Here is a 26,278-nt window from a genome sequence, read left to right as displayed (position 1 = left end):
GGATGAAAAAGGCAATAGCGTTAGGCCTGGGTTTTTCACTACTTTTGCCTAAAAGTGACCAATCGCACTCCATCTTACATTTAATTTGTCAGAAACAGCAATAGGGTCTTTCCTAACTGAAACATGACTATGAATGTGAGGGAGGATTTAGAATGTTCAACAGCATCATTCTCTCTGAAACTCCTGGGTCAGGTCATATATTCATCTTTAAGTCAGGACTGTGGTCCATGGATTAAATACTTTGATTGCTGGTCTTGGTCATATAGCATCTCTGAATTTGGTGGGTAACACTAAATTCAATCACTTTCAAGACACCAAGAGCCCTAGCAAACTAAGTAATCAGATGTCTAAAAAGCCAGAAAGAGCTGTACAACTATGTTTTCCCCAGAGTAAAATTTCTGTCCAAGGTAGAGTTTGGTGAACTGGTCACAAAGTGATTACTAAGGATACAGAGTATGTGTCAGTTAAAAGGGAAAGGACATTGGAATCTCTGATGCCAGACCATGTGCCTGGGAAGCTGCCAAGGAAAACTGATTGTGAATGTTTATCAGTGACCAGAAAGAGACAATTTAAGCTGCTCTAAGTCCAGCATGTGACCATGTAACCAGGCCTCTTTTCAGTAAGTGGTCCTGTACAAACTCTGCCTCATGGAAAAGGGTGACTGTGCACAATAAGCAAACTAATGGGTCCTTAAGAAGTCTACCACCTCATCCCCAAGTCTACATAATAGACTACGTAGCAACTGGAAATTACGGTTGCTAATCTGCTGACTTCAACTTCAGGAGGTTATCCTGGACTATCCAGGAGGTATAAATGTAATCACAATATCCTTATAAATGGATAAAGCCAGAGAGAGAAAGCCAGAAAGATGATAACCTGAAAAGACCTTGGCCTGACCTGCTGGCTTTGGAGATGGAGGGTGGGGCCATGAGCCACAGAATGTGCATGACCTTTAGAAGCTGGAAAAGGCAAGGAAATAGATTAATCTTTGGAGCTTCCAGAAGGAACACAACGCTACCAACACTTTGATTTTAGCCCAGCAGGACCTTTGTGAGACTTCAGATCTCTAGAACTATAAAATAACAAATGTGTATTGTTTTAGCTACTACATTTATTTTTGTTTGTCAGAGCAGCAATAGAAAGCTAATATACTGTAGCTCAGGCTTTTAGCACCCTTCCCCTCAAAAAGGAAGATAATAAGGAGTTTGTGTATGAGAGATGAGAACTAGATTGTAGACACCTCCACTGGCCAGACGAGGAGGGCAGAAGCCATGGTTCCTGCAATGAAGAAGTTGACCAAATACAAAGAAGATCCTAGAGACGAGGTGCTTCTTAGCCTTGTATCTATCCTGGGGTCAAGACAGTCTAGAAACTGGTCACATTTGACTGCTATTCTGGCCTAAAATATAGACATTGACTTATAACATTCTGCAACAAAAACAAAACACAAATAAGCAATCAAGTGTTTTCTTACCAGAACCAGTTGGGTGAGGCATTGTAAGAACTCAAAATTTATAAGCAAAAATGTTAATGATAAACCCATAGACCTAGTAATGTGCCCACGTTGAAAATCCTAGATAAAGCTTGGACTTAAGAAAGGTGATTTTGCCAATAATCTTCATATAAATTGATCCTTGGGGTGCTCTAGATCATGATCATATAGAAGGAGTTGATTATGGGTGCAGGCTATGGCATGGTGGTTAAGGCAGCTGCATCTCAAATGGCTTACCTCACAGTCTTGGACCTGGTGACTTGAGAAACACCTGGTGCATGTACATGCATGCTCAAAATCCTGAAAGGAGTGAAAAATGGAAACAGAATTGATTGCAGCATGACCATTCACCATAAGAAATGCTTTCTCATTTTCTCTCTATATATCTCCCTCTGCCTTTCTCTGATGACCACATGTGCCCTCTGGCAAATTAAAAAAAAAAAAAAAAACAAGAAGAAGTAGACAATTATGAAAAAGTATTTCTTTATGATTAACTCATGAGCTTCTACACATACCCAACACACATGAGCAGAGAGGGCTACAACGTGTTAGTCTCTTTAATTGCCTTGAGTCCCAAGAAGAAGGCAACACTAGCAGGAAAAGTTTGCACTCCTTTAACCAAATGGATTCCTTCCTCTTACCTTTGGAAATTGCCTCCTTTTCCAGGCAGGGCCAAATTAATGAGGTTTTAACAATCAGTAGCAGGACTCAGAAATCATTGTTGCTCTGAGCAGCATAGCAAGCAAGTGCTGTGATCAGTCCATAGAAACTCAGTAGCCTTCATGCTGTGAGCTAATGATCTCAGTATTTCTTGGGCAGACATGTGTTCACATTGAGCTTGAACTTTAATGTTCCCACATCTACTACTTATCAGCATCCAAGTCATCCAGAGCAGACAAACCACCCCAACACTTGGATCTCATTAGCACCCTTCTTGCAACCTCGTACAGAAGAAATCAACCTCCTCACAGAGGCCAAAATATTCCCAATGCCCCTTCTAGGAACAATTCTGCTGTAGGGTAGCTGAGACCAAGCACTACCAAATGCTTGGCCACCTCTGCCAAGTACCCAATGTACCTTTTGTATGGGTGTGGGTTTTTAAGACTTTATGACTCTAGGGCATTAGTTACTAGACTTTGCTAAGTGTTCATTTGTCAAACTAATACACAAGATAAAGGAATTCACATCTACTGAGTATCTATTTTCTACACCCACATTTATTATTTAACTTAATCACTACAGGAATACTATGAATTAGCTAGTGTTTTTCTCAATTCAGAACTTGAGAGTTTGAGAAACTTCAACCTAGTAAGATTAACTTGTCCAAGGTGCCCATGTAACCAGCAAGTAGCAAGTAGCAAAACCCATTATTTTTTCTTTTATCATCTTCTTGAGCATTCAAATGCTTTATGTGCTAAAATCTCCTTTTGAAAAAACCCACCTCTCTGGCAGATTTTCTCTATGATACGAATACACCGCCTTTCCATATCTGAGATACAATTTTCTTTTCTTCCCACTTAAATTTTATTTTTCTTATTTTAATTTTCTTATATTTAATCATTGTACATCTTTACAGCATACAAAATAAATTTTTCCAGCATGAATACTCTATATTAGTCCAGTCAAAGATATTAATATACATTATTATCCGCAGATAATTTTCCATTTTTGTGTTCATTAAATGTTTTCCTTCTTTTTATCCCCTCTTGGGTCTCTCTCACCCTCCACTGAAATACAATTTTCTAATAACTAAACATGAAAGAAGAGCATGTATTTTCATTAGGTACTTCAAAAATGAATGATGAAAAGGTCAGCAAATGGCGTGGTTAAGGTGTGGACTCCCATCTGGCTGACCATGATTTGAGTTCCAGATTTGGAAGCTTGAGAATCACAAGTGTGTGTGTGTGCGTGCATACCCAAAATTGTAGGAGGAGGTGAGGAGAAAGGATTGCTACATGGCCATGCCTATATATATATATATATATATATAAATTCTACTGTATTTTGCTAGTATCAGCTCCCATTTTAGTTTCAGAAGACTTTTATTCCTGTTGTTCTCTTTATAAATTGTGAGGGTAGATCATTTAACCTTGCTAATCCTTAACATAATAGTTTTTAAAACAAAGACAGTGATGTCTTATGCCACATGATTGTTATAAGGATCAGATAAAATAACAGATGCAAAACTGCTATTTATACGTGATATTCTGAGCTCTAAGGAAGAATATAACCAAAACTCTGTATCATTATTTTTGAGATCATAAGGACCAGAAGTCTATAACATTCATACAGTTAGAATCATCTTCAGACATCCTGTTAACAATGGAAGTAAATTTTAGAGTAGTTCTCATAATATTAGCTTCAATTTATTGAGAGTCTCCCATGTATATATATTTTTAATGTTTACATCACTCTTTCAAGCATCTATTAGGGTGTCCAATTAAATTTTTTTTTTTTTGGAGAGATTTTCACTGTAGGGCGCGTGCGCTCGCCAGACAGACAGAGAGAGACATAGAGACAGAAAGCGAGAAATCACCCCCCAGGGGGGATGGTCACGCCGCAATCCCTTCTCCTCCATTCTCCTCTCGGGATCTTGGGCACGCACGCACACGCGCCCGGCGTGAGTTTTAAGCCACCGGGTCCGGGACACGAACCGCGGTCACCTATGTGGAGTCCAGCGACATAGCCATTACGCTAACTGCTGGTTCCCTCCAATTAAATTTTAAGAAATAAGACTATTGTTTGGAGGTCGCTTCAAAATGCATGTATTGGAATTTTATGGTATAATGAAGGTGTTAAGTGGAAACTTGATTCAGTTATGATGCCAAACAGTGGGACAGTTAGTGAGTTAGTGATTCAGTGATTAGGGCAAGGCCCTCATGATTGAATCCTGGTAGGTATATATATATATATATGAGATAGGCAGAGGATGCATGGAAATAGACCACACTCTGCTCTACTCAAAGTTCTGCCTTCTCCCATTTTGTGGAGATCCTTTGGATTTTCTAGATGCCAGAATCCTGAATCAATAATCCTCTATTTTTTCCTAAATTATTTGGTTTTAGGTATTTCTGTTAGCAACACAGTAATAAACTAAGATGGAAAGACTCAGATTTAGTTACTTGCTCAATTAAGTGACTGAAATAGGATAAAAATCCAGGTATGTTTAATCCCAATTCCTTATCCTATGTTTGGGATCTTGTAGGAAAAAAATACTAAGATGATATTATTTATGATATATTTATTTTGATTTGTACATCTACTAACTTTATAGAATAGATTGCCTCCGGGTCTGTCCCAAAGAGTTTGCACGAGTTCCTAATTACTGCTGTGTTTGCTGCTGATTCTTCATTTCTACTCTCTCCTTTTTTTTCCATTTGGATACAGAAACAAGTGTTACATACAAGATGACATGCATCAGATTCTGCCAAAACCAACATATCGATGAGGTGATCTGAGCTTGTGTTCCCCTTGAACTTTGCCCTGGTTGGCCCTGGCAAAGGGCTGCCTATGCTCTACCAAGGTCAAACTGAGGTGCAGGGCAAAGGGTAAATTTCATAGCAGACAGGCAGGCTCATCAGACAATACTGTTAATGCTGGTCCCATAATCTCTACCAGACTTCCTACTTAGCCTTTATTGTAGACCTTTGAATAAATGTCTCTGAAAGAAAAGCAGTCCAGAGCAGTCTCTGGAATACAAGACCATTTAAACCATAAGCCTGGGACTTCATTTATCCACCTCATCTATCAAAGCTATTGCCCAAAAAGGAATGTTTTAGTTGACAGTAAACAAGTCATGATATTGCAAAAGGTCTATAGAGTTTACAATGTGACCCCCACTCTTTTTTCTTCTCAGTATGCTTAAGTTCATGATGTAAAGAAGTACAGTCAATCAGTTGCCTGCATTATTTTAAATGAGCCAATGGAAACTTTTGACAAAGAACTTGTGACTTTCTTTCTCTCTCTCTCTCTGTTTTGAGGGAGATTTTTGCTATAGGGCATGTGTGCTTGCTGGAGAGACAGAAAGTAACTGAGAGACAGAAAGCAAGGAATCACTCCCGGGGATGGCAGGGGAGCAATGAATATGCTACAATCCCTTCTCCTCCATTTTCCTCTTAGAATTTTAGGCACACATGTACATGTGCCCGGTGTGAGTTTCAAGCCACTGAGTCTGGGACTTGAACCACAATCATCCATGTGAGAGTCCAGCTACATAACCATTGCACCATCTACTGGTTCCATGACTTTCTCTCTTACATGCTTTCTCTTTTTTAAATAAAACATACTTTTCAGTCATCATTTTGAAGAGCACTTGTCTGGAAAACTAGAAAAGCAAATTTTATGTTTATTTTATTTTATTTTTACTTTTTTAAAATTTCATTTTCTTTTATACATTCAATCACATTATTTAGCTTATAAAGTGAATATTTCAACATGTTCACTTACAAAGTGAACATTTCTCCCTAGTCCAGTTGATAAAACTATAAAATATCTTCAATAGATAATACCACATTTCTTTGTCCCAACTTGTCCTAAACCCTCACCACTTTTATTTCACTTATTATGCCTTAGCCTTCTTTTTAGGTTCACATATCCAAAAAGGAAAAGATTCTAGCTAGATTACAGGGTAGAGACACAATATTGGTGGAGGATAGAATGTCTTCAGGTAGAAAGAAATTTCATTGAGTTGTCTTGCTTATTAGTCTAAGACCAACTTGATTTAGACCATAGCAGAATGGGAAGAAGATGGATGATCCATGGAACCAGGCTGCATGAGTGAATATCATAAGTCAGCCACTTTTATTATGTGCCTAGACAAAGTTCTTTTCTTTCCTTTTTTGTTTAACTGCCAGAGAATTCATGTTCTCACCAGAGAGAGAGAGAGAGAGAAAGAAAGAAAAGGGAAGAAAGCAATAAGGTGTGGTCACATTGTAATCCTTTCTTCTCCATTTCCGTATCCTGTCAGAATTTGAAGCATGTGCATACATACACTCAGCATGTTTTTTCAAGTCTCTGGGGCCAAGATTTTAGCAGCAGTTGGCCATTTAGGATCTGGCTCCCTTAACTACTAGACTTTGGACCAGCCCTAGATACATTTATTAACCTCTCTGGATCTCAGAATTATTTTCCCTAATGGCAGAATAACCTCACAGAGTTATTGTAGGGATTAGCTAACCTATGTGAAAGATCCAACACAATTTTCTAAAGCATAGAAAGCCTTTAATAAATGCTACTATTCATAGCTAGTAGGTGGAGTGATTGGGTAAGTGCAGAGGTGAGTACATTCTCACCTAAACTAGAAAAGGCCTTGTGTGTCCCAGGCCATGCTCTGTAACTCTGGGATGGATCAGAAACATGTCCTCATAGAATGGTCCCGGTGTGACCCAGAAATACCTTTCTTGATTGCATTCTGTCACGTGATCAGACTGGGCATGAGTCAGATTTGAGGTTCCTGCCAGGATGGTACCCACTACCCTGAGTGCAATCTCTTTTTAATACAACCATTTCTCAAGCTATGGTTTGGGGGCCTCCTGAGTCACAGTCCTTCAGGGGGCCTTTAAAAATACATGTAGCTGAGCTCCACTCAGATCTATAAACCCAGCACCTCTTCAGTGGGGGCTGTATGGAAATTTACATCCTTTATCTGATCTTTGTCCAGAACCTATTGGCTGAGGCCAGTTAAGGGGAGTGAAGAAATGAGACCCCAGGGAAGTGATGTAACTGAGCCTACCTCTGAGTGCCTCTTCCACTTCCCAGCCTGAATTCCTACCACTGGATTCTCAAGAGCAGTGTCATGTCCGTTCTCTTCCCTCACAGAGAATCCTGGAGGACACTTTCCAATGAAGAGAGGAATTTTCCAGAATTTTCCTTAACCTCCCTTGGTTACTCTAACAATTGCTATTGAATACTATCTAAGGCTTTTCCTTATTACTGTAATGTTTGCTAGAAGATCAATTATAAGGAAGAATAAAACACAATCTTTTATCTGGAATGTTCATGGACAGGTGATTAGTTGGCAAAACAAGATGGTCCTTACTGAAGTAATTTAGGAGAACATAGATTGTGAAAAAATAGTGACTGTTGGAAAAGGTTCTAACATAAGATAGAACACAGCCCCCCTCTCTGGTGTGGTTCACCAGCCATAACAAGAAACCCCTCTTCATTGTTTAAACAAGGAAAGTGAGGATGACTAGGTCAATGTGAATCCTTCATAACCATACATATATGGGTTTGTGTGTGCAGCTTTTGTTTCGTTTTGTTTTGTTTTAGGGGGTGTCAAAGGCCATGGACTTTGTTCTAGAGGACTCAGTGCCCTTTGGAGAATGAGGGGCTATGGAAGGAAGAGGAAAGGACACCGAATGGCTCCCAGGCAGCCAGATGCACCCACTTAGGACTCTTCTAGGACAAGGGGGAAAAGCTCTGCTAAGAAGTACACTCCCCAACTCCAGAGGAGTGAAAAGGACCCTGGGCCCTGTGGGGAAGAGAAAGAGCCCTGACACCCAAGATGAACTCAAATCGACTTCTAGATAACTATTTCATATATGAAATATATTTTAAAAAACCGTAACGTCTCTGAGGTTCTTTTTGCTCTATAAAGTCTAACGTACCATCACCTTTGTCCTGAAGGAGTTTAGGAACTCCTACCCCCAAATATGCTGCTTTGGCATGTTGACATCACCTCCCCTAAATCACCCCACATACTGCCTGTCACCAAAGGCTTCATCTTGGCCTAGCCGTCTTTACTGTCCTTGTTTAAAAGACAAAGAAGGGGATTCTTGTGTACATGGGTTACGGCACACAAAAGAGAGGCTATATTAAACTTTGCATTAGTGCTATTTTTAACCAGTCACAATTTAGTCACAATCTGTGTCCACCTAAATTGCTTGAGTAATACAGTAAATTTTACAAATTCAGGGAGAGATTTTTCTCTGAAATTCTTTTATCTGCCTAAAGACAGATCTTCTACAAGGAACATGATTTTCATAAATCCCCTCTAACAGACAAGATTACCTTGGATCACAGAAGAGGAGTCTGGAAGTCAGGACCATGCCCAGACATACTGTAATAGGCTGCCACCTATTCTTCTGAGGATTCACTCATCTTTCATGAAAATAACTTACTCTCTCCTAAGTTGCAAATATCGCCTGCCCCCCAAAACAGAATATATATGCTTCTATCTAGGTCTTACTGGGTTTGGGGGTAATGATGTTTCTCTCTTTAGATACCATCATGCGTGTAATAAATTTGTAAATCTTTTCTCCTGTTGCTCTTCCTCTGATCAGTTTATTTTATATAATCAGATAAACCCTCAGAAGGTGAAGGGAAAGTCCTCACAGTTCTTATTATGGAAATTCTATTATTTAACAGACCAGAATATACAACTCCTATTCCACACCAGATAATAATAAGAGTTGAGGTATAATTTTGATACTTGTCATAGCTCCTAACATGATATCACACCCATAGTGGATCCTCAGAATATGTGTTACCAGTTGACACTGATAATTCTCTCTTAATTATGCTTTTCATTCTACAGAGAAGCATTTTTGCTCTGTTAGTAATTCTTGACCAAAAGCTTGATGTTTGGGAATACTTTCCAGAAATGTAGACATTGACCTGACATCATGGACCAGCCCCATGACCTACTGGTAAAGAATCAGATCCCACATGGCCTTCTAAGCAGTTCACATCCTAGGTCCAGCAGCTTGAAAAACACCCCAAATACATAAATATGCATGTTCAAAACCCTAATAGGATAAAGAGATGGAGTAGAAGGGATTGCAGCCTTACCACACTTCATCAGGAAGTGCTTTCTCCCTCTCCCTTCCTCTCTCTCTGTCTCTGTCTCTCTCCCTCTGTTGTATGCCTGAACCCTATGGCAATTAAAAGAGACAGAGAGAAGATCTGGCATCATTAAAAACTATCTTTAGGGGCAGTGGGTGGCATGTTGGTTAAGGCGCTGGACTCCCACATGGCCAACCTCAGGTCGAGTTCCAGACCTGGCTGTTTTAAAATCATGCCAGGCACCTGTGCACGTGTGCCCAAAATCCCAGGAGGAAAATAGAGGAGAAAGGATTGCAGTATGACCATTCCCCTGGGAAGGGGGTGTAATTTTTACTTCCCTTTCACTATCTCTCTCTGGTAAAAAAAAAAAAAACTTAAAAAAAAAAAAAGATAGAAAGAAAAAACCTTCATTGTTTTTAGTTTCTTTAGTCAGCAGGATCCTGCCTCAAAAGAAGTAGCTCTGTGAATTGGAATAGTCAATGAAGGAAAAACATGTGAAGTAAGGGGAGAATTTCCCCAAACTAATGCTAGTGGCATTTTTAGCTGAGAATTATTCCAAGGCCTCTGCTTCTAACAGAGAATTCAACCTGTTTCTTTGTTGTATGAGGCAAGCCCTATGATTCTTAGAGTGCACACCTCTTCAGACTACTCTTCAGCACATGAGACTTGGGCTCGAAGGGGTAAGGACCTGGGATAAGTTGATCTGGTTCTCATGCCTATAGAAAGACCAAGCCAGGGATCCAGCATAGTCCTTTGTTCCATGTGACCCTGATTGAGGGTCCGAGTCAGTTCTTTCCTCAGAGTCAGAATGTCCTTGAGGAAAAGCTGTCAGGGTCTGTTTTTGCCAGTCAGGGACTGGCTGCCTGACTAGAGCTAGAGATGACTCCCAGAAACTGTGGAGCCTGGTAAGTCACCAGAGAAGTTTTTAATCTATTTTTATGCCCTGAGAGCAACAGTGGTTATTGATTCATGACGGCGTACCTCTATTTTGGGCAGGTCTTTCTTGGAATTGGGGTTTCCTGTAGTACACCTTGGGTTCTTAGTCTCTCTTGACATCCTCTCCTCTCAGATTTGGCATCTTAGGCCTGTTGAGTTGCCTTAGCAACAATAACTACTCATGACATCAGAAAGAGGAAGGATCCACAAATAATGTGTTACCTAATTACTTCTTTATTCAAGTTGCTCAAATTCTCATTAACTGAAATAACAGAATTAAATTCTGGCAGCTCAACTTCATGCCTGGGAATAAGAAAGGATCCATCCATGGTAGTTCCATTTCCCTAATCTGTTAAGAAGGGAACAAGATTGAAAAATCTAGAAACACATGTAGTTCTGTTTTTCTAACTGATAACAACACAGGTTGTCCTAAAGTAGTGTATTCAGTTATGACTAGCAAAGTTCTTACCATTCAAGGTATGATTTATAAAACAGCTGTATTGATTAGAAACAGAACCTTAGGCCCTAACCCAGACCTATTGAATCCAAATCTTCATTTTAACAAGACCAAGGTGTTATACATGATTGTGTAGAATGCACCAAACTGTGACACTGCATAAGACCTAGGTGAGCCTAATCACACAGTTCTAAAAGAAGCAACCCAGATAATGTGAATTGTAATTATACCAAATAAATAGGAGTAAACACAGACCAGTGTCCCTCAAGAAAGAGAAAGAAGGGTCTCTTAAAACAACCCTCCCTCATTCATTAGGCTCCTCATACAAGTAATTTAATGCCATGCCATTTGACATCCTTTGCATATGTGGTTAAACAAAACAATGACTGACTAACCTGAGTCCTGTCATGTACTCTGGACATCTGCAGCAGCAGGAGGAAGTTGAGCCATTGCACTGACACAGTGGATAGAGTTTGAACCCATTGAGTCATCATAGATGCCTAGAAATCATGTCCTTATTTGAATGACACATCTACAGAAACCACACAGCTCTTCGAAGCAGTATTAATTCATTCTAGAAAATGTGAATGAGGACTCAAGAAAAGATAAATGGGAAGGAAGCATAGACTAGAAAGAAGCAAAGAAAAAAGGGTCAAAATTTTGCTAGGCAAGATTGCCTTTCTTCTGTAAAAAGTGAAGATTTCATTTCCTTTCACATTTCAACTGCCTTTAATTTGCAGGATGTAACTCCCATTTTCTCAATGTTTTTTTCTAATTATCACTCAGCTCATAAGATGCCTTCTCACCCATGCACAGAAGCTCAGCCTTCGTGGTGTAGGGGAGGGCATAGATCTGGCTGCTGATCTCATCAAGCCCTCTTATGGCAACACTGTCAAGAAGGACTTACTATTGTTCTGATGTGCTAAGATTTCCCAATTTCTTATAACTGCCTATTTCACAGGAAGACCAAGAATAGAAACTGTGCATTGTGAACCATTCTCAGTCCTTGGAAGAGATGGTGAAATAGTAAGTGTAACGATGTCATTGTAATAGGAGCAGGCTTGTCTATTATTCTTCCTAATATCCTACCTAATGTCACCAACAGTGTCTGGCATTCATCCACAGGTGAGTTGAGGGTTTCTGGTACACATCATAGACTCTAGCCTCCTACTCACAGAGAAATAGCAATGGGGGTAAGGAAAACACAGCCCCTTATTTATTCTATAGATGTTTATAAAAAGATAAAAAGGGGAGCTGTTATTTTACAGATAACTGAACTGGTATGAGATTTGCAAATGACCCCCTCTTTTATCATCATCATTATCATGACCATCATTGCTGTGAGGGACAACACATATTTTTGAGGGCTGACTGCAGATATTAATAGAATTCTCATCCTCAAGCAGTTTATATTCTGCACACCTGAACTAAAATATTTCTTTTATTGCTAGAGCACATTGGGCAAAAATCCCACAAAGAAACAAATTATGGTCTTTAAAGTGTAACAAAATCTGTTTTCTGATAGCACAGCTGTTAGCTGTTATTTCTTTTTATTGTTGTTGCTGTTCATAAAAGCACATGTCCACTCACAAAGAGACTAAATCTCTCTTTTCAGCCTAATTGACCTAACTTGAGTCATGTGTCCACTTTTGGACCAATCCAATTGCAGCCAGGAGGCTAGAGTCGCATAAAAAATGTGTCTGATGGAAGTCCACTTCCACAAAACAGCCACACAGATGAGAGAAGGATGCAACACCCAAGAGAAGGGAACTAAGAACATGACCTAACTACTACATCTGGATATCCAAAGAAATTGTTATCAAGGGCTAGACATGCTTGGTCTATTTCTCCTCCTTTATGTTTAGTCAGTGGAATTTCATTCTTCCATGCTCCCCATTTCTTTCCTTTTTAAAAAAAAAAAATAAACTCCATTTTTTAGGAAAGTTTCAGGCTCATAGCAAAATTGAAAACAGAAAGTAGAAGGTTCCTATATGCCTCTCCCCCACACACGTTTCCCTTACTATTAACAGTTTGCATTAATATAGTATACTTGTTATAGTGGATGAACCAATATTGTTGCACTACTATTAACTAAAACATCTGCTGTTTATATTAGGGTTCGCTTTTTGTGTTGTACAGTTCTATGGATTTTTGACAAATTTATACTGTCATGTCTCTGCCATTACTGTATCATACTGAGTAGCTTTATTACCCTACATATCCCCCATGTTCCACATATCCATCTCTCAGTCTTTCTATCCTCGACAATCCCTAATCTTTGTACTACCTCTATAGTTTGCCTTTTCTAGAATTGCATAGTTGGAAGCATGTAATGCAAGGTATTTTTAAATCAGTTTCTTTCACTTCACAAGATGTATTTAAGTTTCTTCCAATTCTTTTTCAAGGCTCGATAGCTCATTCCATTGTTTATCCATTGACATATGGAAGGACACCCTCATTTCACTTTTACTTTCATGTTCCTGGATTAATCATCAGGACTCTTTTTTACTTCCACTTTATATCTTTAAAGGCAACCATTAATCTTTTGCCTCTCCCTCCTCTCTCTCTCTCTCTCCTCTCTCTCTCTCTCTCTGCATTTTGCAGCTACTAGTACAACATGGCAATGACAGGGATTAGAGCATGTTTTCTCAGCAACTTCAGTACTGTTGGTGTATCTGCATTGATTCACCAGTTTACTTGGCAAGTGGTACTTGAACATGAACTAAACCCAGTGGAATAAGTTTTCAAGATTGTGTGCCTACACTTACACAATGACTTAACTACTCAGACTGAGACTAATTTCCTAGATATTTTAAGAAGTAGTGAGATTTCAACAACCTGAGTTTAATGTTAAGTATCTTCTAGAATGGAGTGAAAGTTTTGTCACCATCCATAAAATGAAAATAGGAGATGCAATGGGAACTTACTGGAAATAGGCCAGTGGTATTGGCCACACTTGGCTGTCACCACTAAAGGTTACATAGGGTCAAAGATGTCATGTTTAAGCAATATTGGAAGCAAATACACAGTTATTTATTTATCCTTAAAATTAATTTAAAAAGAGCCTTCTCAAGGAATGTTATGAATATTATTTTGTCCAATAAATACCCTTCCCCTATTCACATAGCTTTTTCGTAGTAATGAATTTTTATCAGACTTTCTTCTGGGAACCTATCCCCCTGCTGTAGATGGACTAGTCTAGATGAGGATGTGGCTCTTGACATGTATCCGTCCTTCGTTTGAGAACTACCTCAGCTTTTACTCTGACATCAATATCTACTCAAGCAGACCTTGGCGGGAACCAGCAGTTAGCGTAATGGCTATGTCGCTGGACTCCCACGTAGTCGACCGCGGTTCGCGTCCCGGACCCGGTGGCTTAAAACTCACGCCGGGCGCGTGTGCGTGTGTGCCCAAGATCCCGAGAGGAGAATGGAGGAGAAGGGATTGCGGCGTGACCATCCCCCCGGGGGGTGATTTCTCGCTTTCTGTCTCTATGTCTCTCTCTCTCTCTGTCTGGCGAGCGCACGCACCCTACAGTGAAAATCTCTCAAAAAAAAAAAAAAAAAAGCAGACCTTGGCAAAGGGAAAATGAATATACTCTAATTTATCCTAGTCCTATTCTCAGGGCACGAGTGTTGGTTCAAAAATACATGTGGGTCCAAGAAGAGCCAATGAAACAGGGTAAGATGATTGCCAAGGAATTCAAGGAAAGAGCTTTCTTACTCCTTGGGTCAGCTTCTGGAAGGGACCCCCCCCACCCCTTTCAGATGGGGATAGAGTATTGAATTCAGTTTATATGTCACCCTGGATCTGTGTACTTGCCTTAAATATAGACCAGTAAAGCCCTAGCAAAAAAGTCATGGTTCCTAGATTATGGAACCAGGTCACTGTGGTTATTGCCAGAGAGGGAGAAGCTGCCAAGAGAGATCTAGACACATATATGCTGGCTCTTCTCTTCCTGTGAGGGTTCTGACTTTTCTAGCAGCTTCCTGCAAAAGCCTGGGACACAACCAGGGACAAGGGTGGAGAGGCAGATTGGGTCTCATGGGGATGACTGTGACTAGTGGAAAACCAGGGACAGAAAGTTTCTGTGGAAAATTCTCCATTCTTGTAAGCACACAGGTAGCCCTGTGATGTAGTGTCCATGTAACCTTTCTGAAGGCTCCCATTCTAGTTGTTCTCTCTCCTTTCCTACCTCACTCTCTTTTCTTCCTTTTTCTACATCCCAAATCACATTCTTGACCCTAAGCTAACACATCAGTTTTTAACCTCAGATTCTGAGAACCAAAGCTAAGATAGACATGGAGAATATAACCTCACAATTCATTGCTAGTCTCCTGTAACCACTGAAACTGGTATAAGGATGAAGCAGGTGTTGAGGGAGTCGAGTAGTGAGCTGAAAGAAACTTAATAACATCACTGACCTGCTAAATCAAACCACCCTAGGAGTCCTTCTTATCTCTGGACTTGCAGTTACTTGAGCCAGAAAGAGTCTATTATATCTAGTGTTCTGTGACTGGCAACTGAATGCATTATAACTGATACCCTTCTCTAGCTCCTTTCATCTGTATTTGCAGAATCTGGGAGACATCTTCCCCCCATCCCCCATTATAGCCTTATAATAAATTCTTCTTTGATCTTAAGTTAATATAAGTTGGATTCTAATACCTGCAGTCAGTTGAATGCTAATATACCTATTCTCCCTTTTTTTAGAGAGAGTTTTGCTATAGGGTGCGTGTACTAGCCAGAGAGACATAGAGACAGAAAGCGAGAAATCACTCCCCAGGGGGGATGGCCATACCACAATCCCTTCTCCTCCAATCTCCTCTTGGGATTTTGGGCACGCATGCACATATGTCTGGGGTGAGTTTCAAGACTCTGGGTCTGGGATTCGAACTGCAGTCAGCCATGTGGGAGTCCAGCAATGTAGCCACTATGCCATCTACTGGTTCCCACCTGTTCTCCCTTTTGATGAAATAATTTTAGATCTCTTTGGAATTCTGGTTCTTTTTACCATTAAACATACACACACAATTAGTTAAAATATATGGACTATGTCAGAGCCACGTATAAAACAAAGGTCATTTTATTTTGAATTTTAAAAACCAAATATATAAATGTTCTTTAACAATTCTAGAAGTTCTCCCAAATAAAAACCAAACAACAATGCCCCCAATAAGAATAGTTTAAGAACTAATCTCTGCCAAGCCAGCTTTCCCCCAGATGATGGATTTGTTAGTTAATCATTCCGAAGCCAGGATTAGAGCACAGTCAACAGTTTAATAAACCATTCATTTCCTACAGTGCTGAGTAGTTTCATGGGCTTTTTACTCTTACACTATAAACAGGGCTATAAATTGTATTAGTAATTGTTTTTGAAAAGGATGTCAGGACTTCCGTTTAAGATGGTGATTTGAGTCTGCACATTTAGTTACACTCCTTCTTCCCAAGAGCCTATGGAAATGGCCAAAAGCATATTTTAGAGTATGGCTTTTAAAATTTGATCTGAAAAACAGAAAGGACTGCTAGCAACTGAGAGGAATTTGGCAAAACAGCATACATAAGAGCATGTGGCTGGAAAAATTAACTGGCCTAAGGTTTAGCTAGTATAAGTAACAGCCCACTGAAGTTGAGCAGGAGTCTCCGGCAGAATATTTTTTTTTATTACTTTTTCTTCTTTATTCATGATAGAATACATGCCTGGATGAGAGAGAAAAAGGGAAACACTCTCCACAAGATCTGGCCACATGGCAATCTACTTCCTTCAGTCTTCCAGCCTATTGGATCGTGGGCACTAGTGCTTCTGCCCTTCTTGTTTTGGGCTGACCAGGCCTAGGATTTGAACTGTGATCACAATATGGGATCCAGCTTCGCTCAAGCAGCACATTCCTACTATGCTATACAGCCAGCCCCAGGATCTTTTTTTTTTTCTATAGGGTGCATTGTTTTGTTTTGTTTTGTTTTTTTCTATAGGGTGAGTGAGCTCACCAGACAGACAGAGAGACAGAGAGACAAAAAGTGAGAAATCACTCCCCTAGGGGGGATGGCCATGCCGCAATCCCTTCTCCTCCATTCTCCTCTCAGGATCTTGGGCACGTTCGCACATGCGCCTAGCATGAGTTTTTAAGCCACCGGTTCCATGACTCGAACAGCGGTCGACTACATGAGAGTCCAGCGACATAGCCATTACACTAACTGCTGGTCCCCCAGAATCTTGACATCTTCTAGAGCAGCTGGGCTGCAGGCAAGGCTGAGCAGTGGAATATTTGGTGTCTGCCATGTAAGGTCTTTGCTCAAGCAAGCTCCCATTGGGAAACACCTCTCTTTTGGAGGAGGAGATAGTAAGTAGCCCAGGTAACTTCAAGTCACCACAATAAACAGAAGAAAAATAGAAATAGTAAGGCAGGAAAAAGACCAAAAGAACAAGGGCCTGCAGAGGTGCAAGAGCCTTGCCTTCTCCAATTACATTCACTTCCTGTGGTCATTGCTGGAAACTGAAAAACACTTTCCAATCATTTGCCAGGGGTTGCTGAGCAATTTTCTTCAATCAGGAAGCAGTTTGAGTTTCGCTGATTATATGAGAAAGGCAAAACTATATTGGACCTGCAGCTTTAAGAACAGAAAGGGCCCTTTTTTCATCCAAAGGTTACAGTAATAGGATCCAGGGAACTGATTGAAGTTTATTGATTTTCAATTGATGAAACATTGACAATGGCATCAGGTGGTAAAATTACAACGCTCGGTTCAGAAAACGTTGTTTCTTATCCTAGACTCATTGTTGAAGTTGACAAGTAAATGGGTTTCTGGTAAACACGTATTCCATTTTTCAATCTGGACACTAAATTGGTATGTAGCAATACTGGGAGGTAATTACAGGAATCCGAAGGACCTTAAGTCTTGCAAAAGCCTAAATGTTTTAGAAAGTAGACTGCTTCCTCTGCTTTCAAAGTGGCATTAGATTGTTCAAGAGGCAAGTGCATACCAAAGAACTGGATTCAGTTCAATTCAAAAAAATATATGAGTTTCCTGTGAAGCAAGTTAAGAGTGCTTAAGGTGGCACTGATAGAGTCTTCTTTCTCATTATCTCCCTTATCCTCCTGTTTAAATACCTTTTCATTAATTCTGTAAAATCCACCAGAGAGTTCTCTGCTCCCAGGAGGCTAGCCTTTCTCACTTCAGTGGAAAACAGCTCTTCACAACAGATGATTAAATTTTATTCTCCCCTTGCCTGGGGGTGGAGGTGAGGAGGTAAGGGATTATTCCTCTGAACTGATTTCTCAGCATCCCACATTATCTTCCTCCTTCATATTCATGAGCCGCCACCACCTCTCTAACATCTCCTCAAGAATGTTCTATTGCAAAACTCTAATTAAAACGTACCTTACAAAGAACGGTGAGCCTTAAACCTCTGAGGCTCAGTGTCCTTATCTGCAGAATGGGGTTAATCATTCATCCCCAGTGGGGGTATGTGGAGAATTAATAAGATAATGAATACAAAAACATATTTTCAAGTCAGAATACCAGAAAGGATACGGGGCTGAGTAAGTAGTGATGGAGTTCAGTCAGGAATCTGGAAGCCCCATGCACCCTGTGACTCTCAGCACATGATCTAACCTTCCCTTCCTCAGACTTCCTGTCTATAAATGATGATAGATTCTGCAAATTCTGTTTCGTACAATTTTGTGAGAATGAAGTGAGTTACTATATGTCCAGTTCTTGAGCAGAAGTTAGTATAAACTAAAAGACATTGTTATCTTCAGCATGATCTTTTCATACACAAAGGTATGCCATGATCTCCCCAGCTGGCAAGTTTGAATGGACATGATGCCCTGTGTGGAGGACTGTGGTGTGTGGGAAGAATGCAGGTCAGATACAAGATCAGGTCTCTGCAACGAGAAGGGGTCTGACTGGGACGTGCAGGAAGAGTTCTCAGGTAAAGGTCACTGAATTTAGGAAAAGGTGTTTAAGCTGGAGCTGGAACTGGCTAAATATGTACATGGGCCAAACTGAAGCAAGGAGAGAGACATGCCACTTACTGCTCCATTGAAGACCTTTCTCCCCCACGCTGAGTTCCTATTGACCTTATCCTGCATCTTGAAAACTTTGATGTCTACAGTTATCCTTTAAAACTGGGTAAACTATCAATATTATCATCCTCGATATATTAACAAAAGCTCTTACTCATCTGAAAGTGCATCTTTATTGTGGGGTTTTGCACACAAAGAGGATCTAAGGAGGGATTTCATAGGAGATGGATGAGTGACAGGATAGGAAGAGCTGCTGGGTATTCAGGCCCACATTAAAGCTGTGGGGCGGGCTGGAGGTGGCACAGCAGTCAAGGGCGAGACTGACCCACATGGGAAGGTTCTGGGTTTGAATGGCATGTGTGTACCCATAATCTGGAGCTGGCTAGGGCTGAGGGTGAATTGCAGTGTGGAGACCCTCCGGGAGCTCTATCTCTCTGGCTCATGGAAGATATAGATGGGTAAACTTAAAAAATAAATGAATGAACTGTGAGCGGTCCTAAGCACAGATAAGATTTTAAGACCCATCATATCCCATATAATTTATAATAAATTATATGCAAAAACCATAAAACATAAACACAAATCCTGCATGTATGCTAATGCTGACAAAGATTCACTTCAGATTTCCCAATTTCAAAATCCTGGGTGAATTTACCCAAGATGCGCCTATTGCTTCTGGCCTTGCTTTCTGGTGCTCTCAGCACTTCCTCAGGCTGCCCCTCGGAATTCAAACCTGCTACCCTCACATCCTTCTGTGGTGGTCATTAGCCACATCATCTCCTCCATTGTCCAAGAAGGGGCCTAAAGAGCTCCTTGCTAGCCTCTGTTACCAGGCCATCATCTCTCTTTCTCTGCATCAGAGCTTCTGTTTCTCACCTCAGGGAGCTAGAACAGCTAGCATCTCTCTTCGATGTCTCATCTGGAGTGTGTTTTGTATTGTGGGAATCAGAGTGGGTGACCAGGAATCACTTTCCTACCTCTTTGGGGACTGAGTTGAGACCTACCCTTGCCCTGGCTATGTAGGATTTAATCTCCCCTCACACACAGATTCTCTAACAGGGATGGCAAAAAGCATTGCTTGGTGAAGGGCAGCAGCATTAGAGGCTAGATAATGGGTTTGCATCCCAGCTTTGTAAACTTGCTGAGCCTCAGTTTCTCCCTGTGAGAAAGAGTATAATGAGAATATTCTTAAAGAGTAACTGTAACAACGTAGGTGGGCACTCCACCTGACTCAGAGCAAGCATTTAATGCAGAGTAATTTTGATTTGTCATAAGGCCTGTTCCTGTGACTTTCAGAGGCAAAAGCGGTTCATCCCTTACACACTTACCCTGCCATTCTCACGGTAAATCCCCTGAGGAAGCAGAGGTGAGGAGGGGACTGGCCTGCATCATCATCCTCATCCTGGCTCCCCATTTGACCTACTCTTTCTCCACGTCTAAAGATTAGCCCTGCTCTTCCCTGAGCTGCTGCAGACCACCCAACTGAGACCAGGTAATGAAAGCAGATAATGATACCCTACAGGCTTCCCAAAGGGGTTTTCAAGCACAATCCTTTGTACAACAAGAATTGTCTGAAAGCCAGATAGACTAATTTGACTGACTGGGAGAGTGGAATGCCTCTGGAAATTTTGGGTCTGTGACTTTTGAGTAACATATTTTTTAAAAGTGGAATTTAAAAAACTAAGGTAGCATTCCTCAGAATCTAGGGTTACCAAACTGCAAAGTGTAAACTCCACCGTCAAGTGCTTGCTTAAGGAATCTGCATAATTGGGTCCTAGAATAGTTTGCATCCTGCCCTGGGACTAGTCTGCTTCTTACTCTTAATCCCTGAGGCCAAGGATTTACAACCCCAACCCTTGTTGGGGCCTGCTTCACCTGCGTCTGACCTATGCAGTCACATGAGGCCCAGCCGCTTAGAATGGTCCTGTGTTTGGGTTAATGTTCTGCTGTCAATGGCTTGAATTTCTTAATAATTTTGAACAAAGGAGTCCTGCATTTTTATTTCACCCAGGGCTCTGCAAATTATGTAACCCATTCTGGTCTCAGTACCCAGGTCTGTTGTAAAGTAGATGCTTATTTGTTACTGGAAGAACATTAATTATCAATAATGTTTAACACACCCTCTAACTCTTCATTAGCAGTATATTCAAGTCACAGTCCATAAAGCATTTTAGACTCCCTTCTGTTAGATAACCTGCCCAAAGCCTACATTAAGGAGAAAAATTACACTGGAAATTGAGAAATCTAATTTGATATGGTATATACCAGCTACTAATAGTTACACTCCCCCCACCACTGCCACCCAAATGGAAGGGAGCAATTTACAAATCTTCCTTTTGTTTCATAGTGACAGCTTAGTCTACTATTGGAAAGCTCCAAGGAGTAACAGGTCAAATGTGTTGGATATAGACTACTGCCAAGGCAATGTGCTAAAGCTACTGAGGTGATGCTATGAAATCCTGAGAAACAAATATTCAGATCTCATTCAAATAAAGTTCTTGGGGGAATGGCCCTTATCTAACCATTGATTTTTCTAAAGTGAATTACCAGTTACAGGACATTTACTCCAGTCTGCTGTTTGGGAACTTGGAGATGTATCTGAACTACATTTTAACAAAGGGAGCTGAAAAACAGGGTGGGGTGCAAAATTATAATCAGGAGGTTGACAATAAAAACATCAGAAGAAATAAAGCAAATTCTAGTTAAAAATACAAAAAAAGTCTGAGAAGTAAATGAGATCTTGGTAGAGAGAATAAGGTGGGATTAGATACTAAAATGACATGACATATTGAACATCATCTTCCATTCAAAAGGATTACATTAGCAATGACGCTATCAGTGCATGTTAAAATATTCTTGGTTGAAATAAGACGGCGATGGTGGGGGTGATCGTAATATTATACAACAGAGGATAATAGAAAAAGATGTACCATCCCTTCTAAGTGCATTTTCTCACATCTATCTATGGGCCATTATCATTGACAACTCCCAGCCATGTCTCTCACATCCAGACAATGACTGGAAACTTTCAGACGAAAGAAGTGCCGAGGACCAGCAACTGCCTCTAAACTGACCACAGCATAAACACAACCAGAAACAGACAAGCCACATAGGGAAGAAAATAAGAGCCTAGATTTTATTATAATAGCTAATTCAAGAATGGCTTTGAATTAAATGTGCCCTATGCTCTTGAGACTTGCACAAGGGATCTCACCCAGGGAAATATCGGATGTGGTGCATACGCCATCAGCGGTCAGTAACTCCTGAAGGAGACTTATTCCAGATGGATTTAATTTGGAGGCTATTCCCTCCAACCAAAATCCAAAGCCCAGGATATAACTCCTCTCTCATCTACAGCATGAGCACAAATGAGAGAAAAGAAAAAAGCAGACATGTCATATTCAGCAAAACACTGTATTTTGTGGAGCTTAACAGTTGCAGGAAAGACAGAGTTCTCGGTAATTGGTGCAACAGTCTTAGAGAACAAGGAAATTCTGTTTCCATAAGGAATAAAAATGAGATAGGAAAGAAGAGGATCAGACAATGAGGATGAAAGAAAAGGATGCAGGGCAGACCAGGTTTAAGACAATCTTTGAAGCCATAGCTTGCTTGGGATTTTTACCAGTTCAATTGGTAAAGACAAAGTAAGAGCTAACAGCAGAACCATGTTATCAAATCCATCATTTGTTGGTGACATAGAAAACAACATAAACTAAATAGCTGTATCCTAAAGTTCCTTGGCCATTCCCACCCTAGGAAAATTTACACTGGCCAACTTTCCTCGGGCCCCACCTGCTCTCATCTAGCTTGCTTCCGTCATTCCCCCACCCTACTCTGCCCCTCTTAGAGTCAGCTAAAACCTTTCCTACTCCTGCTCAGGAGCTGCCAAGGTTCATTCCCAATTTCTTTTGCTATTTGAAGAATCAGGACAGAACTCTTCTTTGTCTAAATGTCTTCTATCTAGGAAGAAGGCCACAAAGTCAAGGTGAAATGAGCCAGTTAAGGTGTTTTTCTAAGCCAATAGTGAATTCTCACTATAAAAGGAATCCTACCTTTGTCCTAGATCAACAGTTCAAACACCGGGTGACTCTTTAAAGTGATTTTTTTTTTTTAACCTTACACATTGCTGTATCACCAAATATTCTTCTAAAATAGTATTTTTAAATGATGGCTTACAATTCAATACAATTTTATAATACAATGCCCTGTTGTCACATGTTTTGAGTTACTTAGTATTCTTGCCAATATTTTGCTATTATAAACAGAGCTAAAAATATTTCTATTTATATATGTATGTGCTCTCATTATTATATCCTTATAAGAAATATGTTGAGGTAGAATTGTTATATGAAACTTACAGATTTAAAGCAAAATTAGACAGTCTTTTGTATATATATTTTAAAATGGCCAAAGTGCATGTGCATTCACCAGAGATATAGAGAAAGGGAAAAGAAAGGGAAAGGGAGCAAGAAAAAACACTCCCCAAATGGGAGTGGTAACACCACAATGCCTTCTCCTCCATTTCCCCATCTTATTGGGATTTGGAAAAATGCATACACATGCACCGAGTGTGTTTTTCAAGTAGCTGAGGCTGGGATTTGAACCATGATCTGTCATATGAGATCTGGCTCCCTTAGTCACTTGACCACATGGTTGGCTCTCAACATATTGTAAGACTGAAGACAGCCTTACAGATGTAAAAAAATGCCTATGTTCCTGTACTATTAGTCACTCTGGGTACTAAAGTTCTCAATTTTTCAGTGACTAAATTTAAAAACAGTTGGTGGTAGGGACCAGCAGTTGGCATAATGGCTATGTTGCTGGACTCTCACATAGTCGACTGCGGTTCGAGTCCTGGACCCGGTGGCTTAAACTCAGGTCAGGTGCGTGTACATGCATGCCCAAGATCCAGAAAGGAGAATGGAGGAGAAGGGATTGTGGCATGGCCATCCCCCCTGGGGGTGATTTCTCGCTTTCTATCTCCCTGTCTCTCTGTCTTTCTGGTGAGCAAATGTGCCCTATAGCAAAAACCTCTCAAAAAAAAAAAAAAAAAAGAAATGTTTGTGGTAGCAGAATCATTAAATATGACTGTAAGGATGAAGGGAAATTTTTCCTTTACCTTCTGATGCTTTGAATCTTCAAACTGCCAATGGACAGACTAACAGGGAAAAAAGTATACAATTTACTCACATGCAAAGGTGCATCACAGGAAGGTGGGCACCCACTAAACCACTGAGATACAGAAGCTTATGTATCCTGCTTCATAAGTAAGAGGGAAGTAAGGGGGTGGAGGCAATTCTAGAGGGGTAGTAAATGATTTTTGAAGGAGATAATGTGGGCCCACAGAGTAGACAATGGTCTGGGACAAAGTTCATCTGGACTCTAAGTGCAGTGTTTGATATTCAGTCTCTTTCTCTATGATATGAGTTTAATCTTCCATGTTTAATACAATTTTAGTAAGAAGATTGAAAGTTATTATTTTTCTCTTTGGCAGATTTTATTTATTTTATTTATTTAGTATTATTTGCCTGCAGAGAGAGGCAGAGAGAGAATAAGAGAGAGGGAAACTACCCCTCAGTGGGGCAAAATCATGCTACAATCCCTTTTCTTCTGTTGCTCCATCCTATTGAGATTTTTGGGCACAAAAGCACATGCACCTGGCATGTTTTCCCAGCCACCAAGGCCAGGATTTGAATGTGGTCATCCATGTGGGATCCAACTCCCTTAACCATGAGGCTATGGGACCAGTACAAGATCTGGTCTTTAGGTAGATTCCAATAAGAAAAATAATAAAGTAAGAAATGTTGGAACTAGACCAAGAACTGATCTTTAGGTAAATTACAATAAAAAAAAGGAAACATTAATACAGATCCTACAGCTATTTTAAAGATGAGTGTTACTTATGAACATACATATGATGATACACACAAGATTTAGATAAAATGATAATATTCATTGAAAAATACAATGTATCAAAACTGACAGCCAAAATATAATTCTTTATTAAAGCAATTGTATTTGCAATGAAAAATCTTTTCACAAGGAAAACTCTGGATTAAAATGGTTTCACTAGTGAATTTTATAAATATCTAAGAAAAACTACCAATCTTACACAAACAATCCTAAAGAATAGAAAAAGATGTGACACTTCTCAAATAGCTTTATGACATAACTGAACTCTCATGCCAAAACTCAGGAGGATATTGAATTTATAATCTAATCTCTTATGAACAGAAAACAGAAATTTTTAAAGAAAATATTATAAAATTAAGTCCATAAATCACTTAGGCTTTTCCATGTATGTAAGTTACAAAAAAATTAGAAAAATCAATAAAAAATAACCATGTTCATAAAATAAAGGGAAAAAAATCATATGGTCATTATCTTACTAGATATTTAAAAGGGAATTTGATAAAATTAAATCCCCAATCATAATTTTAAGAAAAGATTTTCAGTAAACCAAGAATAAAAGGGACTTTTTAAAATTCATAAGTTTTTTTTAATTACATAAAACTTTACAATTATAAAATTATTGAAAAGGCTTCCTGAGACTGAGAATGAGTCAAAGATGAACACTTGCACTACTTCTATCCAACGTTGTACTTGAATTTTTAGCCAACACAGTGTTTTAAGGAAAAGAAAATATAGATATAAAGATTGGAAAGGAGGAAAGAAAATCAATCATTAATCACAGCAACACAATGTTGTGTGTAGAAATACAAAGGATAAATAATAGAATAGATAAGTGAATTAAGTAAAGTTTTTACATGCAAGGTCAACATACAGGGCTCCATTATATTTTTATATTCTAGCAAGATGCAAATGAAAGACAAAATTATAGGTTTAATATTATAATGCATAGGGAGCCAGATCTCACATGGTTGACCACAGTTCAAATCCCAGCCCTGGCATCTTGAAAAACATCCCATTCACATATGTGGCATGCCCCAAATCCTGACAGGATGGAGAAATGGAGGAGGAGGGATTTCAACATGACTGTGCCCCACTGAGATGGTGGGAGGTGCTTTCTCTCTTTCTTCCTCTCTTATTCTGGTGAGTGTTTTATAAAAACAAATACGAAAAAAAAATTCCAGTCAAAATTTTAGTAAGATTTTTTAGTGGAAACTGGCACATGATTCTAAACTTTAAATGGGAACACAAAAAATGCAAAAGACAAACTTGAAAAATAGCAAGTTGGAAGATTTAAGCTACCAAATAAGAAAAGTATTACAAAGTTATAGTTATTTGAAAAACAGTGTGGTATTGGTTTAAGGAAAGAAAAAATAGGCAAAAAAGGAATAGACTCACAAACAGATTTATACATATATAACAACCATTTTTACAATAAAGATGTCAGAGCATTGCAGTGGGGAAAAGCGGTAACTTTTTTCAATAAATGATGCTTAATTAATTGTGTATCCATACAGAGGGCAATGAAACTCGACCTATACCTCATACCATACACAAAAATCAATTTTGTATGGACTATAGGTCTAAATGTGAAAAGCAAAAACATGAAGTTTCTAGAATGTAACAAAAATGATCTTCTTGACCTTGGCAACAAAAACCTGAAACATCACC

Source organism: Tupaia chinensis, unplaced genomic scaffold, assembly GCF_000334495.1.
Source record: "Tupaia chinensis unplaced genomic scaffold, TupChi_1.0 Scaffold147123_1, whole genome shotgun sequence".
NCBI classification, from domain to species: Eukaryota; Metazoa; Chordata; class Mammalia; order Scandentia; family Tupaiidae; genus Tupaia; species Tupaia belangeri.
This window is presented reverse-complemented; position numbering follows the sequence as displayed.